Here is a 19,012-nt window from a genome sequence, read left to right as displayed (position 1 = left end):
CTCTCTTAAAACTTTATTGAACAAAGAACACTCTCTAGAATATATGATGGGCTAGGTCTACATTGCATGCAATAAAGCTGAACATGACAGTAGTTCAATGTGACATGTTAAACAAATTAGTATTTCTCACTGTACAAAACTGCTTATGTAGCTGCCGTGCAAGAATAAAGTATTAAGCTCAGCATTTTCACCAATCATCTGTGATGAGCTTTAAAAAAGACATTTGAAGAAATGGTTAGATTTCTTTGGTATATATTTCAAACAAATTAGTTACATGGATAATACTCAAACCTCTTTCAACCTCTCTTGCATTCCAAATAAAATCTTAGGACAAATATCAAAAATGCTTGCCACACCAAAAGACAGACTGTCAAACTCAAAAGAATATAAGTTCTGAAATAATGTTTATTCAGTAGGGTTTATTAAATTGGATAAAGGCAAGAACTCTCAGTTACTGCAAAATTCAGGTAAGAACACTTAGTAGTCCAGCTCTAAGCATTTCTTTTAAATTTCTCACATTAATGAGTTCTGTTTACAGTACTAAAATTCTATCATTCAAGCATCAATGATTACATTTCAGAAAAAGGAAATCATTTGTGACATCTTTCTACAAAAGAGAAAAAATTATAATGAATAGAACCAGTATCTATAATAGAATACACTAGGGGTGGGGGGGTAAGGAAAAAAACAGTGCTTTATTTTCACAGTAGAAATTATGTAATGCAAACATCATTCTGACCCACACCAAAAAATCCACGAGAAAAGCTCAAATTTGAACACTGTGAGCATTATTTTAAAATCTATGTTTGTGAGTTTATACTGCATCTCTTTATACCAATACGTGGCAAATATCTATCACTTTCACATACACTGAACCATTCTAGGGGAATATGGGAGAGAAAAGGGCCTTACTTATGCATCAGCTAGTGCAACTTTTACTTAGAATACAAGCTGAGTCAACCATTTTAAATATGAACATGTACCCCGTTAATCCCTCTCTCTCCATCCTTCTATCCCAGACACCTCAAAAGAACCGTGGTAGTCTAACGTCTTTGTATCTGCTAAGCCTCACCACTGAGGTTGTTGAGTACCACCTCCACTGAAACAAAAGTACACTGTCTATTGCACTTTCCTTTTCTTTAACAATTGAGCAGAATTGTAATGCTTTCAACCACGTGTGTAGATTTCTAGGTCATTTACACTGCTGCTGGCATGACTGCTGGCTCTGCAGAACTGCTGCTGGGCTGCAATGGCCAGTGTCTAGTAGCTAGATTTTTTTTAGAATTCCACTTGTCAACAGGAAAATCAAAAGGCTGTGTATGTGAGTTAGAAACGGTGCTTCCTGCCTATCCCATTCGAACTTGCTATGTGCTGTAATTAGCAGGGTTCTGCTCACTTCCTTGTTTGCTGTAACTGTCGCAGGAAGAACTGTTTCTGTCTCCAGGAACCAGCTTGTCCCTGTGAAGGGACATGGTGGAGAGAGCAACAGTTGATAAGGAGCCATTGGAGGGGCTTGGCAGACCAGATGTACTGTGGTAAGGCTCACACTCTGGATTCTTCACATGGTCTTTAATGCTCTCAAGAAAGACACAGAAGAGCTCTATGATATTCAAGGCAAGAGACACCAAGGACACCAGTGGCATGAAGAGGATGAAGATGCTTTTCTCTGTGGGGCGAGAGAGGAAGCAGTCCACCTGACGCGGCAGGGGTCTCGTTTGCAAGTGTAAACTGCATTCAGACGGAAGCCATAGATGTACCACTGGCTCAGCAGGAAAGCCACCTCAAAGACTGTCTTGAAGAAGAAACAGATGGTATAGGTTCACAGCAAGCCCCCTCTCATTTTCACCTTCCCATGTTCTTCAATGCCATACTTGAACTTCTTGATTTCAATTTCCTCCAAGTGCACCTCCACACTAGCACCATCGGTTGGGGCAACTTTGAGTTGCTCCTCTTTCTTGTTCAACTTCTCATCCTTTCGCATCACACAGATCACGTGTGCTAGGTACAGAAGTGTGGGGACAGATGCAAATACAATCTGCAGGACCCAGAAGCACACGTGAGAGATTGGGAAGGACTTATCGTAGCAGACGTTTTCACAACCAGGCTGTCGAGTGTTACAACAAAAGGCAAACTACTCATCATCCCAGGTTGACTCAACTGCTGTACCCAGTAGCAGGATTAAGAAAATGAAAAGGACTGAGAGCCATACCTTCCCTCCAGCTGTGGAGTAAGCTTGAACCCTGTCGAGGAGTTGGCCTAAGGCACTCCAGTCACTCACGCTGCCTGTTCGCTGTTCTTTCCCTTAAAAGTGAAGTAGGCAAGCCAAGTGACTGCACTCCTTAGAGGACGAAGTAAAATGAAAAAGCAAGTTCAAGCACTCAAAACTGTCTAAAGCTCACAAGTCTGCTACTCTTTGGTACCTTCCTCATTCTTCCCCCTAATGAAAGGCAATTGCTGATACCTGATAAAAGCTTATGTAGATTCATTTTTCATACATGGTGAGTAAATACTCTTAAATAAGGATGTACATATATTGATAATGGGACAATTTACAGAAATAGGGGAACAAAATAGACACATTTAAATATCTTCAATTCCAGAATAAGGCAATCTCCAAAGATTAAAAACTCAAACACAGACACTGAATTAAAAATTTACATGCATATACTGACTGATTCATCTTCAGACTTTTCAGGGCCATCATCTCCCAAACAGATAATGATATTCATCCAAGCATTATTTATGGAGTGCCTACTAGATGCCAGGACTGTACTAGGCACTGGTTCCTACTGTGATTCCTTTGGAACTCACAATCAACTAGCGGAACAGATAATCAAAAGCACAGTATTTCATTGATTTTTTAATTACAATTAATTGTAAGATAAACCATTATTTTATTTACCATTCAGAAAGCAATCAAGGTATCCAGGGTAAGATGTGCCCCAATTTCAGAAATGTGGGGGTAAATGTATATCTTAGAATCAATGAAAAAGGCTAAGTGAGTAAGTGAATATACAATTGCAAATTTAAATAAGTGCCAAGAAGAAAACAAATAGGCACCAACAGAGATTACCACAAGGAAACCCAGATTAGAATGTACAGAGTCAGCCAAGCAAAGACTGGAAAAACCGCTGCATGTGAAGCAGCAGCATGGGCAAAAATTTGAAGAGGGAAGGACTCACTGTACTCAAGCAGCTAGCTCAAAAGCAGGCAGCAGGGTTACCAGGTAGTAGGCAGAGGTAGCAGAATGATGCCAGAGGGGGCTACCTCAGGCATCTGCTTGGCAGTAGCAGAGAATCCCAGGGGCAGAAAGTGAAATTACACTGTGAGGCTGGGGCAAGACTAAGGCCATTGGAGAAATTATTAATGGCAGTTCGGGAGCTCTAGGGGACAGTGGGGGGGTTGTGGGAGGAACCAGGATGTAACAGAGGGATGTACAGATCAGTACAGAGACAAGGGTTCTGGGCTAATGGACGGCCAGTGAGTTTCGGTGGTAACAGAAAGTAAAAGAGGATGTCAAGAATCATGGGTCTGGGCTTCCCTGGTGGCGCAGTGGTTAAGAATCTGCCTGCCAATGCAGGGGACAGGGGTTCGAGCCCTGGCCCGGGAAGATCCCACATGCCGCAGAGCAACTAAGCCCGTGCGTCACAACTACCGAAGCCCGCGTGCCAAGAGCCCGCGCACTGCAATGAAGAGTAGCCCCCGATCTCTGCAACCAGAGAAAGCCCGCGCACAGCAATGAAGACCCAATGCAACCAGAGAAAGCCCGCGCACAGCAATGAAGACCCAATGCAGCCAAAGATTAAAATTTTTTAAATAAATTAATTTTTTTTTTTAAAAAGAAAAGAATCATGGGTCTGATCCTGAGAGTCTCTGGAGAGGGAAATATGCAATCTATACTAGTGCTGTGGTCCTGAACGCTGTGGTGAATAAAGGGGCATTTTGCAAGGGTAGCTGCCATTCCAGTTAGCAGGGAGTAGTAGCAAGATCAGGACTAAAAAAGAAGAGCTGCTACTCTCTCCTTATCTGAGAACTGAAGTCAGGTCTCTGCCAACAGGGGCCTCAATTTAAATACTTATTTACTGAATGTGGACCATTATCTTCAGTTGAATTGTTAGCACATGGAAGCTTTTTTGTTAAGACTAAAATGCTGACACACTGTGTTCATTCTTGTGGGTTTCTTCTCAAGAGCTTTTAAAAACAAAATCTCAAGAGGAGCAACTCTGATACCATCCACCAATCTGTTGAGAGTGGGTGGAACCTGACATGGGGCACAACATACACCTGCTGTGCCACTACTGAAGACCTTCTATTCTTTCTCCATTTCCTCCTGACAGCACTCTTTCTTTATAAGAAACGTCTCTGAGCAAAAAGCCTACAGAAAAGTTTCTGCCTCTAATTCAGAGCACGCCAGACAAACAGATCTTACTTTAAAACAGAGGACCACAGCTAACTGATTATTACATGGCAAAAATAATTATTTTCAACCAAATTATCTCAATACAGCACTGACTCATCATTTTTAAAACAAACTTTATTTAGTATATTAAGATAACATTCATAATATTTATATTTTAATTCTCCCACTTTAAAAAATTTAATTCCCAAAGGTATTCATTTTAAACAATCAGGAAAATTAAAAGAGGAAAATATTTCTTAAAGTAAAAATAATATGAATTTGCCTACTAATAAGCAATCTTAAATACCATACAGCTTATTTGTTTCTTGGTTTAATGGCTGTTCCTCACAGTAGATTCAGTAAGAAAAATAAAACTTAAAATGAAACCTAAAAAGGGGGGGCAAGGTTAATACAATTTACAATGTCTCAACTACCCGAAGTTGGTTACAACTGTTCTCCAAGGATAAGAACTGAAGCCTCCCAAAATGCAATTTTTTAGCAAGTAATCAAATTATAAGGCTTAAAAGTACACACAGTGCTTTCTCAGTTGCTTAAATAACACATTTTAGCCAAACTGTCCTCTATCACACAGATTCTAAAAGTAATCCTATTAAGCTAAAATGACCAAGATGTATAGTTTATGATTAATACATTCATCAAGGTTAATCGAAAAGAGACCATTTGCAGCATAAGAGTTGGGCATTTATTCTCATTAGTTTTTCAAATTTAACCAATGCTTAGTCTCCAGATATTTCAAAGTGCCTTTAAAAATTGAGTTACTTCTTCAAAAACAAGTGGGGTAAAATAACAACAAATGAAGGTTAAAGAAAATAATCCCTGAAACTACTTTAGCATGGTTAAAGGTACCTGATAAAACAAAAAACAGTGCGAGGGGTGGGGGGGTCGATAATTCTGGTTACTTTAGGATAAAGTTATTAGCAATCTTCTAGAACTACATGAAAGTTCTCAACATTTTCAAATATTTTGCCTGGAAAAAGTTCTTACTAAGCACTTTGAAAATATACAGATCTGAGATTCAAAGGGATGAAAATAACTGATCTAGCTAAGCAAATGGCTCATAGGCAAGTTAAAAGCCTCTTGTTGAACATTATTTTTAAACTGGACAAGGTATTTCCAATTTAAAAATATAAATATAAGATTTCAGGATCAGCTCCAACACATAAGGTGCTTGGATATTGTCACTCATGTCCTTACAACAAAAAAAACCTGAACAAACTGCCAATCAGCAACTTTTATTAGGCTTATCAGAGAATTGAGGACACAGGGCAAACTGAACTCTTGAAATCTGGAGAAACAAGCAAATACAGAGAATCACATCCAAGATCAGCTTACCTGGAGCAGAAGGTGCTGGAGTTAATACACTAGTAAGAAAACTTAAATCGTAATTTTGACAAAGGCTTGTGAGTAAGAACTCCTGGGGGCCCAATCTTAGGAGAGCCTCTATACTCTCATGGCTTTACCTCCAGGAACCTCACCAGGTTCTGATTGTGAAGATACAAGAACAATCTCCTCCCCTTTTGGGTAAGAGGAAGAGAAAAGTGACGATTTTGAAATACACCCATGGGAAAAAGTAACAGTTTTGAAATAAACCCAGAAGGTTCTCCATAGCAAAGGCCAACACTCCAAGGGAAAATATACCAGAGCCTTCTATACTGTCCTGGGAGAGGGGAAATTAGCCAACACAGACTTCTCTAGACTTGTTTCACCTAAAGGAAGCAGGGGTTGGGGGAAGGCTAAGAAATACTTCTGAAGGTTGCAGTCCAGGGCTAAGGCCCACCAACAGACTAAGACTTGGTCCTAAGATTATAAAACACTTGCCCTTCCCCACACTCTACCACCACATCACCAAGGTTCCACAGTAATCCAGTAACAGTGGATTACAACAGAAAGAGTTGCAAGAAACAGACTCTACTTAAAAAGGACTTCTTAGGGAAACCCAAAGATAATGGGGGAGAAAGTTTTAAAAATAAAGACACTAGAGGAAACCGAAGCCTCTGGCATCTACACCTACAACAAACATTAAACACAGCCTAGCTCCTAGCCAAATTAACATGAAACCTTATACTACAGGCCTATTTACCTCCATTTCTATTATCCAATATATCCTACCTGGCTTTTAAAAAACACTAAAAAGTATGCTAAAAGGCAAGGGAAAACAGAGTGTGAGGAGATTAAGCAAGCATCAGAACAAGACTCAGATATGGCACAGGTTTGGGGATTACCAGGGATAATTTCAGACAGGGAATTTAAAACAACTATGATTACTATGGTAAGCACTCTAATGGAAAAGGTAGACAACATGCAAGAACAGACAGGTAATGTAAGTATATACAACTCTAAGGAAGAATTAAAAGGAAATGCTAAAAATCAAAAACACCATAACAGGGCTTCCCTGGTGGCACAGTGGTTGAGAGTCCGCCTGCCGATACAGGGGACACGGGTTCGTGCCCCGGTCCGGGAAGATCCCACATGCCGTGGAGCGGCTGGGCCCGTGAGCCATGGCCGCTGAGCCTGTGCGTCCGGAGCCTGTGCTCCGCAACGGGAGAGGCCACGACAGTGAGAGGCCCGCGTACCGGAAAACAAAACAAAACAAAACAAAACACCATAACAAAAATGAATAATACCTTTAATGGGCTCATCAGTAGACTGGACATGGCCAAGGAAAGAATCAGTGAACTTAAAGATATGTCAAGAGAAACTTCCCCAACTAAAATGCAAACAGAAAAAAGAATTTTAAAAAGGAGAAAAGAATATCCAAGAACTATGGGACAATTACAAAAGGTGTCACTGGAATACCAGAAGAATAATGAGACAAAAGAGAAAAAATATTTGAAGGAATAATGGCTGAGAATCCTCCAAAACTAATGACAGACACCAAATCACACATCCAGGAAGCTCAGAGCACACCAAGCAAGATAAATACCCAAAAACTCTACACCTAAACGTATCGTATTCAAACTACAGAAAACCAAACACAAAGAGAAAATCATGAAAGAAGCCAGAGGGGAAAAAAACACCTTACTTATAGAGTACAAGGATAAGAAGTACATTTCACTTCCTGTCAGAAGCCATGAAGTGAAATATTTAGTGTTGAAAGAAAAAAAAACACCAACCTAGAAGGTATTCAGTGAAATTATCCTTCAAAAGTGAAGGAGAAATAAAAACTTTCTCAGATAAACAAAAACTGAGGGAATTTGTCACCAGTAGACCTGCCTAGTAAAAACTGTTTTAAAAAGTTCTTCAGAGAAAGAAAATGACATAGGCCAGAAAGTCAGATCTACACAAAGAAAGAAGGAGCATTGGAGAAGGAATAAATGAAGGTAAAATAAAATCTATTTTTCCTATTCTTAATAGATAACTGTTCTAAGTAATAACAGTAATAGCGTATTTGCTAATTATAGCAAATGGATAAGTAAAATGAAAGGTACCTGTACTATCTCAGAAGCAGAGTAGAGTTATCCGGTAGTGGACTTAGATGATAAGTTGTAAATATACACTGTAAACTCCAGAGCAACAACTAAAAACCCTTTTTAAAAGAAATATAATGGATATGCTAAGACAGGAGAGAAAACAGAATCATACAAAATGGTCAACTGAAATCAGGGAAGGAAGAAAAAGGGGGCCTGTTATTGTTTAAAAAAAAGAAGTATAACAAATAGAAAAGTTACAAACATGGTTCATATTAATCCAAGTATATTGATACTCACTTTAAATGTGAATGGCCTAAATATACCAATTAAAAGAGATTGTCAGAGTAGATTTTAAAAACTCACATTAAATATAAAGATACATCTAGGTTCAAAGCAAAGGGATAAAGAAAGATATACCATGTTAATATTAATCAAAAGAAAGCTGGAATAGCTATATCAGTTTTAGATAAAGTAGACTACAGAACGAGAAAAATCATCAGGGATAAAGAGGGGCATTAGAAAATGATACATTCTCCAAGAAGGCATAACAATCCTTAATATGTATGCACCACACAAGACAGCATCAAAATATACAAGGGGCTCCCTCTGGGCCTCGGTCCTCCGCCCGCGTCTGCCGGAGCCTGTTGGTGTCCATTGACCAGAGTCTGTGAATTCAACGCTCCGAGCCCGTCCAGATGGCCCCGACTCCCAGCTGTCTATCCTTCGAAAACACTAAGAATAATGTCCCTGCATCAATTTTACTAGAGCTAATCACGTGCCATGCCTGGAACAGGGATCGTACCCAGATTGCCCTTAGCCCCAATAACCATGAAGTCTACATCTATAAGAACGGGAGCCAGTGGGTGAAAGCTCATGAGTTCAAGGAGCACAACGGACACATCACAGGTATCGACTGGGCTCCCAAGAGTGACCGCATTGTCACTTGTAGGGCTGACCACAATGCCTACGTCTGGGGTCAGAAAGGTGGAGTTTGGAAGCCGACCCTGGTGCTCCTGAGAATTAACTGCGCAGCCGCTTTTGTCAAGTGGTCCCCGCTAGAGAACAAATTTGCTGCGGACAGCAGAGCACAACTCATTTCTGTTTGTTACTTCGAGTCAGAAAATGACTGGTGGGTAAGCAAGCACATAAAAAACCCATTCGCTCCACGGTCGCCAGTACACCCTGGGGCAGCAAGATGCCTTTTGGTCAGCTGATGTCAGAGTTTGGTGGCAGTGGCACTGGTGGCTGGGTGAACGGGGTCAGCTTCTTTGCCAGCGGGAGCCGCCTGGCCTGGGTCAGCCACGACGGCACCGTGTCTGTTGTTGATGCCTCAAAAAGCGTGCAGGTCTCAACTCTGAAGACAGAGTTCCTGCCCCTCCTGAGTGTGTTGTTCGGCTCAGAGAACAGCGTTGTGGCTGCTGGCCATGACTGCTACCCCATGCTCTTTAACTACGACGACCGTGGCTGCTTGACCTTCGTCTCCAAGCTAGACCTCCCGAAAGAGAGCATCCAGCGCAACATGTCGGCCATGGAGCACTTCCGCAACACGGACAAGTGGGCCACGACCAAGGACCGAAACACAGCCCTGGAGACACTGTACCAGAACAGCATCACTCAAGTGTCTCTTTATGAGGTGGACAAGCAAGATTGTCGCAAATTTTGCACTACTGGTATTGACGGAGCCATGACCATTTGGGATTTCAAGACCTTAGAGTCTTCTATCCAGGGCCTTTGGATAATGTGAAGCTGAGCGAACCTCCCAGATCCAGCATGAGGACAGACAGGCTGCACCGAGCAACTCTGCCATTCGCATGATGGGGAGGAGAGCCAGCCTCCAGGAAACACTGAAGACGCATAAGGCGCAAACCTTGTTGTGTGTTTTGTTTGAGTGTAATTGGTCAAAGTGTTGGTTTTTTAAAAGCAGCAGTGATTTGGGGTGGTTTTTTTTTGTTTTTTTCTTTTGCTATTTCATTCCATTCTTGACCAAAGCTTCTCTTTAAGCAGTTTATTATGGAAAATTGTCACACTAACTTAAAGGAAGGGGTGGGGAAGGTATGTAAATTGTCTGTTAAAAAAATTAAATAAAAATACTGAACAAAAAAACAAAACAAAACAAAATATATGAGGCAATAGACCTGCAAAGGGAAATAGACAAATCCACTATTACAGTTGGAGACTTCAACACCCCCTTTCAGTAGGAAAAAAAAAAAGAGAGAATAAAGATAGGTGAATTGAATAGCACCATCAAGCAACTAAATCTACCTGCCATTTACATAATACTTCATCCAACAGCAGCAGAATACATGTTCTCAACCTCACATGGAATATTCATCGAGATAGACCAAATTCTGTACCACAAAACACAAATTAGCAAATTTTAAAGAATAAAAATCATACAAAGTATTTTCTCACACCACAATGGAATTAAACTAGAAAACAATAACAAAAAGATAAACGGAAAAATCTCAAAATATTTAGCCATTAAACAACACATTTCTAAATAATACATAGGTCAAAGAGGAAATCTAGAGGACTTTTAGAATATTTTGAACTAAATGAAAATGAAAATACAAATCAAATTTTGTACGATGCAGCAAAAGCAGGGCTTAGAGAAAAGTTTATAGCACTGAATGCATATATTAGAAAAGAAAACAGACTTAAAATCAATAACCTAAGCTTCTACCTTAGGATATAAGGCAAAGAAGGACAACTTAAGACTAAAGCAAATAGATAAAAGGATAAAACAATAAAAACTATAGCAGTAATCAATGAAATTGAAAACAGGAACTCAGTAGTGAAAAAAAATCAATGGAAACAAAAGATGGTTCTTTGCAAAGACTGATAAAATTGATAAACCTCTAGCCAGGATAACCAAGAAAAAAATGAGCGAAGACACAAATTATTAGTATCAGAAATGAAAGAAGTATCATCATTACCAATCACGTGGACATTAAAAGGATAATAAATGAATATTATGAACAAATCTATGCCTACACATTTTATAACTTAGATAAGTGGACCAATTCCTTAAAAGATACAAACTATCAAAATTTACACAAGGAATAACAGATAATCTGAATGGGCCTTTATCTATGGAAGAAACTCAAACAATAATTAATAAACTTCCCAGAAAGAAAGTCCCACACCTAGATGGTTTCACTGGTGAATTCTACCAAACATTTAAGGAAGAAATTCTCTACAATCTCTTCCAGAAAACAGAAGTAGAGAAACACTTCAAAGCTTACTCTATGAGGACACGTTATGTATGGTATTACCAATACCAAAACTAGATAAAGACATTAAAGAAAGGCAAACTACATGAACACAGATGTAGAAATCCTCAACCAATATTACCAAATCAAATCCAGCAATGTATAAAAAGAAATACACATCTCAACTACATGGGATTTATCCCAGGTATGCAAAGCTGGTTCAGCATCCTAAAATCAATTCATAATCAACAGATGAAAGTAAAAACACCACATGATCATACCAAGTGATACAGAAAAGCATTTGACAAAACCCAATACCCATTTGTGATAAATACTCTTAGCAATCTAAGAATAGAGAGAACTTCCTCAACTTGATAAAGAACATCTACAAGAAACCTACAGTTAACATCGTATTTAATGGTAAGAAACTGCATGCCTTCCCACTAAGCTCAGGAACCAGACAAGAATGTCCTCTCTCACCATCTGTATTAAACATTGTACTGGAAGTCATAACTAATACAAGACACATAAAGGAAGTAAAAGGTATACAGATTGGGAAAGAAGAAGTAAAACTATTTTGTTCGCAGATGACATGACTGATTATGAAGAAAATCCCAAAGAATTTACCCCCCAAAAAACACTGGAACTAATACGCAATTCTAGGTCACAGGATACAAAGCTAACATACAAAAGTCAATCACTTTCCTATATACCAGCAAGGAACAACTGGAATTTAAAAATTAAAAACAATACCATTTATATTATCACCAAAAGAAAAAAAGTACTTAGGTATAAATCTAACAAAACAATGTAAGATATGTATGTGAAAAATTAAATAACTTTGTTGAAAGAAATCAAAGAGAGAAAAATCAAATGGAGACATATTCTGTGGTCATTGATTAGAACACACAATATTGTTAAGATGTCAATTCTCAACTTGATCTACAGATTCAATGCGATCCCAATCCTAGCAAGCTATTTTGTGGATATCAACAAACTGATTTAAAAGATAAAATAGAAAGGCAAAAGACCTGGAATAGCCAACACAATACTGAAAAAGAACAACAAAACTGGAGGACTGACACTACCTGACTTTAAGACTTACTACAAAGCTACAGTAAATCGAGACAGTATGATATTGGTGAAGAATAGACACACAAATCAATGAAACATAACATAGAACCCCAAACTAGACTCAACACAAACACAGCTGATCTTTGATAAAGAAGCAGAGGCAACCCAATGGAGAAAGAAGTCCTTTCAACAAATGGTTGAAATAACCTAATCAAAAAATGGGCAAAGGACTTGACTAGACATTTCTCCAAAGACATACAAATAGCCAAGAGCACATGAAAACATGTCCAACATCACTAATCATTAGTGTCATGCAAATCAAAACCACAAAATGATACCATTTTACATCAACTAGGATGGCTACAATAAAAAAAAATAAGGAAACAAGTGTTGGCGAGGATGTGGAGAAATTGGAACCTTTGTACAGTGCTGGCAAGAATGTAAAGTGCTGCAGTCACTGAGGAAAACAGTTTTGTGGTTCCTCAAAAAAGTTAAACACAGAATTACCATATACCTAGCTAGTATTTCCACTTCTTGCCGTATATCCCAAAAGAACTGAAAACGGGGACTCAAACAAAACTTGACCACAAATGTTCACAGCAACACTATTCACGATAATCAAAAGGTGAAAACAACCCAAATGTCCATCCACAGATAAATGGATAAACAAAATGTGATATGTCCATACAACAGAATATGACTCAGTCATAAAAAAAGGAATGAAGTAATGATACAGGCTACATGGATGAACCTCAAAAACATTACACTAAGTGAAAGAAGTCAAACTCAAATGGTCACAAATTGTATATGATTCTATTTATATGAAATATCCAGAATAGGTCTATAGAAAAATCAGATTGGTGTTTGCTAGGGATAGAGAGAGGGAGAAACAGGGAGTGAGTACTTAATGGGTATGGGGTTTTCTTTTGGGGTGATAAGTGTTTTGGAACTTGACAGAGGTAGTGATTGTACAATATTGTGAATGTACTAAATGCTACTGAGTTGTACACTTTAAAATGGTTGGTTTTACATTACGTGAATTTTACCTCAATTTTTATTTTAAAAAAGGTCACAACATTGTAAATCAACTATTCATCGATTAAAAAACAAAAAAAGAAGATGGGTCTATGAGGCTTACTTCCTGGCTCTACCACCTACTAACTTGTATGGTCTTCAGGAAATTAACCTATTATATTTGAGCATCAGTTTCCCTCATGTTAAAGGAAGGTAATTCTTTCTAACTTTTATAGTTGCTATGAGGATCTAAAGAGTAATGAAAATAAAGCACCTGGCATAGGACTTCCCTGGTGGCACAGTGGTTAAGAATCCGCCTGCCAATGCAGGGGGACACACGTTCGATCCCTGGTCCGGGAAGATCCCACATGCCGTGGAGCAACTAAGCCCATGTGCCACAACTACTGAGCCTGCCCTCTAGAGCCCACGAGCCACAACTACTGAAGTCTGCACACCTAGAGCCTGTGCTCTGCAACAAGAAGCCACCGCAGTGAAAAGCCCGCACACCTCAATGAAGAGTAGCCCCCTGCTCACAGCAACAAAGACCCAACGCAGCCAAAAACAAATAAATAAATAAATAATTTATATTAAAAAAAAAAAAAGCACCTAGCATAGCACAATGCCTGGAAGTTAAGAGGTACTTGAAACAGAGATTATTACTATTGCTTCTTAACTTAATTTCTCATTTATGGCCACTTGAATTATATTAGGAAGCTATCTCAAGTTTTTTTGTCTCCAAAGAATTTAACTCTTCATATTTGTGCGAATGTCCTTCTCTTGAACTCAAGTAATCTTTCATAGTCTCAGTGGAGACTGTTTTCTTCTCTGTATTCATTTTGGATGAAAAGAGAGCTATTCAGGCCAGTGATGGAACACAGTCAGGGTGAATAGATTGTATGTGTCTCTGTATGCCCAGTTCCTAGCAAAGTCCACTTCTCCGTTCTGACAGTTGATCATGAACGAGGTAACCAATATAAAATTTCCTACTTAGCCAGCCAAAAGATTTACCCAAGCCCAGCTCGAGGGAAAAGTAATTTTCAGTGGAAGTTCCACACTTTATTAATTCTATTCCTCAGACTCCAAGAGCACCAAGGGCAAAGAGACAAATAGAAACTGAGATTGTTGGTCCACTGAGGCCATTATGCTGTTTCCACTGTATTCTCCTAGTTAGGGCTGCTCAGCATTAGAAGTCAGCAAACTTTTTCTGTTTAGGAAGGGCCACAAAATAAACACTGTATTTTAGGCTGTGTATGTCATACGGTCTCTGTTGCAACTACTTAACTCTGTCATTTTAGCGCAAAAGCACCCATAGAAAATATGTAAATGAACGAGTATGGCTATGTTCCATAAAATAAGTGGCAGGCCAGATTTGGCCCACAGGCACTCAATAGATTTTTCTTAAACAAATATTTGGTTGAATTTTACTTTGTAATACCATGCCTAGAACACAGTGCTTTAAGTACAGGAGGTAGAAAAAAAATTTAATTTGATTTTTTTAATTAAAATGCTTTAACATAGGAAACAAACCTTTAAATTAAGAAATAGTGGGCTTCACTGGTGGCGCAGTGGTTAAGATTCTGCCTGCCAATGCAGGGGACACGAGTTCGAGCCCTGGTCCAGGAAGATCCCACATGCCATGGAGCAACTAAGCCCGTGCGTCACAACTACTGAGCCTGCACTCTAGAGCCCATGAGCCACAACTACTGAGCCCGTGAGCCACAACTACTGAAGTCTGTGCGCCTAGAGCCTGTGCTCCGCAACAAGAGAAGCCACTGCAATGAGAAGCCCGCGTGCTGCAACAAAGAGTAGCCCCTGCTTGCTGCAACTAAAGAAAGCTCGTGCACAGCACCAAAGACCAAACACAGCCAAAAAATAAATAAAATAAAATAAAAATAAATTTAAAAAAAAAAGAAATAGTAAAGCTCAAAAGCACTGCAGAATATGAACTATAGCTTCTAGTGGTATTTCATGGGTGGGTTACTTTTTATATAAAAATAGATCCCCACGTACTACTTTCCAGTTACTGATTTCAACAAATGATAAAGAGTTATGCTTAACTATTTAAAAGTGTCCACTATACGGGCATTTGTTGATCAGTTCCTTTTCTTACATTTCCAGTGAATATATATTTCAGGCTGTGTAGAAAAATGATTCACACTCATTTTTGGTTCCTGAAGTTTTAAAGTCACATTAAAGAACTAGTTAAATCCCTTAAGCAGAGACATTTATCAAAGACTAATGAAATTACTCATCTTAAGAAGATGTAGAAAGAATGTTCTCTCTCTCTCTCTCTTTTTTTAATATTTATTAATTTATTTATTTGACTGCTCCGGGTCTTAGTTGTGGTGTGCAGGCATGTGGGACCTAGTTTCCCGATCAGGGATTGAACCCGGGCCCCCTGCACTGGGAGCACAGAGTCTTAACCACTGGACCACCAGGGAAGTCCCAAGAATGTTCTCTTAAAGAAGGAAATAATTATGTTTTATGATTGGCAGAAAAGGGGACTTTAAAGTCCATCTAGTGCTCCAGCCAACTCGTCCTCTAGACTGGGGGGCTGTGGAGTGGGGGGGGACTGAGTCACTATAAGAAGGACAAATGAGGTAAAGTCTTCTGTGTAGACAATGCATGCAGAGCTAGTAGTGGGGCTAGTTCTAATTTGACCATTCCCTTATCTCATTTACTAAAAAACAAACAAACAAAAAAATCCAGATTAGGACGATGAGGATAAAGGCAACCAGGAAGCCTGCAAAAGCCCCAGATTCTTCTGGTTCCCTGAAGAAGTCAGACTCAACTGGAAATTGACACCTGAGCCATTGTTTCTTTTACTGATAACAAGACAACAGAAACATGGGTAGTTTTTCCTATATCAACAGACTAGCAGAATTGGAAATACAAAATATTATAGTACAAAGAAGTATGATTTTGGTGAGACTTTTGTCGTGTTCCAGAGACTGTTCTACAGTCAATTGGATCAGAAACAAAAACCCGGTCAAGAGAGGAAACCACACAGAAGTAATGGTTCTACATGAGTGCCTCTGTAAGAAGAGGCAGATGTTTTCCCCCATCAATGATTCCTACTATCTTTGTTCCTGACCTGGAGTCCAGTTTAATATTGATATCTCATTAATCTTCATAACCTGCAGTAAATTCACATAATTTCAGACAGTGCAATTACTTAAAAAAAGATTATGATAAAATAATCAATTAATACTGAAATACTTCCAGCTTCTTACAATCTTTATGAAAAACCCCAAGCCTCGCTATAATCTTCTTCAAACGCTAGAAATTTTGCACACAAAAGCAAGAAACCACATCTTATTTTTATTTAAATAAGGAGGAATAAAGTGACAAAGTAAATAATATAATATCCCATATATTCTGTTTCTCATTGTTGACATCTTTTTTAAGTTTTAAAAACTCTAATAACATGTAAAACCTAAAACTAAAAATTAAAGAAAAACACCTGTTTTATTTAATGTGGGCAACAACCTGAAAAAATAAGTTTATTTTGGTCTAGTAGAAAATAACTGTATGGTTTTAGATGGCAACTATAAATAATCTGTTAAATTGATAATGGTTCATTGACTTTTCCTCAAGCATCTTCTCAAAATAGTTTGATTAAAAAAAAGTAACCAAATCATCATTCAGCTTTTTGGTGAAAAAATAAAATTAATCTGAAAAAGAAAAATGGAATCACTAATCCAAAATGCATATTGCTTGCTAAAAATGAAGGCTTATAACAAAAGACAAATTTGTGAATATTAAGTAATAACAAACATCCAAAGAATGCCTTTTAGTAGGGGAAAATATGGGTATTCCTACCTAGAAAATATTTAATCAAATCTACTCTTCCTACAACTCTCAAAAGAGAAAAATGACACAATCCAGATCTTCTCTATCTACTCTCTCCTTATCCTCTTGCAATGTGGCATTAATGTATCATTTGACTTAAAGAAGTCATTAATAAATGGCATTCTTAAATGAAATGGATTTTCTCACCCCTCAATCCTTATCATTATGGATCTTTTTTATGGATTTTTAACACTATTGGTGAATACCATTAAAAAAAAATCTTTCTTCCTTGCTTTCAAGAGGTCTACTCCCTCTCCTTTCAGTATGATCATTTTAAACATGTCTTTCACACTGCTCTGTACTCCCTCTTGGAAGGTTCATATCATTTCACACTTCCATCTCAGGTTCAAGGTAGCCATTTCTGGAGTCAGATCAAAGCCTGGTTTCGCCACTTATCAGCTGCATAATCTTGGCCCAGTTACATAGCCTCTCTCTGACTCAGTTTCCTCATATGTAAAATAAGGATGAGAGTGGGGATTGTGGGGATTAAACGTAAAACATCAAACAGAGTGCCTATCTACCATATATGGTAGATGCTCAATATGTGGTCTTTACTAATATCAGGTTTGGTATTCTGTTGACATTTTATTCTTTATTATGAAAGCCAAACTCATTATCTCTCCCTCCAAACTTATACACCCTTTACAAGTTTCCCAGTCAGATAAATGATACCAATGCTTTTCCAGCTTACCACAAATCCTTGGGATCATCTTTAATCCCTCCACAGGGACCCACCACTGTGCAAAAGCTCTCTACAGTGTCCTTCCTTTTTGGTTCTGTAATTTAAGTCAAGTTTATCATTTATTCAATACTTACAGCTGTACCCCAGTACTGGATTGTTCACAGCTTTGTATAACTAGCTATTCAAGGGCATTCGTTACCTACTACTTCAAAACAAACAAACACTTCTCATAAGTCAACCCCAGCCATAGGAAAGGAACTACATGAATCAGCACTTCACTGTCCTAGGCTCAATTAGCATCAATCTCCAACCTCTCTCTATCCTCTCTCTTGCCTCAAGTTCTAATCGCATCTCCCTATTTCAACCCTATTCCATTCTCCCTACTTTGTTGTGAGGATGACCTTTTTGGGTTTCTGGGAAGAAAAGTGTACTGTGAAACATGCCTCCCCTCTCACAGGCACTTCAAAGCAGACACGTAAAGAAAAAGAAAATCAGCAATGCATATTTACAGGGCAAAGGTCCAAGCCAGAACTTCTTCCAAGTGCGAGTAATCATAAAGCTCCATAAAGAGTTTAAGAGTCACTGCTAAGAGTGTTCATATACATGCCAATATGTATATATAATAAACAGAAGTTGTCAAAAAGAAAGTACAGTTACATTTTTCTTTTTTAATTGGGCAGCATTTATTTCAGTAAATTAAGGAGTATGATCTTTGGTCTGGAATAGCCCAACATCATATTATGTTCACAAAAGACAAGATATATCTGTTTATAAACATGACCTCTAAACTTCTTGCAACAGGACACAGATTAAAACAGTGACTTTCTTTCATACTTGTTCAAATACACCATATGCTAGGAATTATTTAGTTATATATACAATCATAGCCAACATTCTCAGAAACAGATCAAATTTATGCATGTGATCACATACCTGTGTAAGTAATCACAAGAGACCTGATTTATACATTTTTATAAGCATTTTATTAAAAATTTAAAAGGTATGCAAAATATATGGGCATGATCACTTTACACATAATAAGCACAAAAGGGAGGATTATATCCATTTTTGACTATGAGATTTCATAGTTATCCATTCGTTTGATCCTAACGGGTAAATCTTATCAGAAGCATCAAATTCTCTATTTTTGGACAGTGGGGTAAAGATCTGAAGGTCTGATTCTAGCTGAAAAAAGGGTATACTGTAAGAAGTCTAATGACTAAACAGTTGCAAATTCTAGAAAGAATTTTATATTACTCTGAGTTAGGTACTAATTTATGCTTCAAATTTTCCATCCAGTGCTATCTTTTTAGGTACATGAAAGGAAAAAGCAACGATACTCAGACAG

General features: G+C 38.3%; 1 protein-coding gene and 2 pseudogenes across 2 annotated transcripts in view; 1 reads left to right on the top strand and 2 right to left on the bottom strand.

The window, feature by feature from the left end:
* Nucleotides 1–19,012, bottom strand: part of CDKL5 (cyclin dependent kinase like 5) — a 190,631-nt gene that overhangs the window by 108,566 nt on the left and 63,053 nt on the right. The gene's annotated exons all lie outside the window — the stretch shown is intronic.
* LOC114906371 lies at nucleotides 1,197–2,701 on the bottom strand (annotated as a pseudogene).
* LOC114906058 lies at nucleotides 8,611–9,852 on the top strand (annotated as a pseudogene).

This window comes from Monodon monoceros, unplaced genomic scaffold (genome assembly GCF_005190385.1).
Source record: "Monodon monoceros isolate NGI ecotype Baffin Bay Population unplaced genomic scaffold, NGI_Narwhal_1 Super_Scaffold_22, whole genome shotgun sequence".
Classification (NCBI taxonomy): Eukaryota; Metazoa; Chordata; class Mammalia; order Artiodactyla; family Monodontidae; genus Monodon; species Monodon monoceros.
This window is presented reverse-complemented; position numbering and strand designations above follow the sequence as displayed.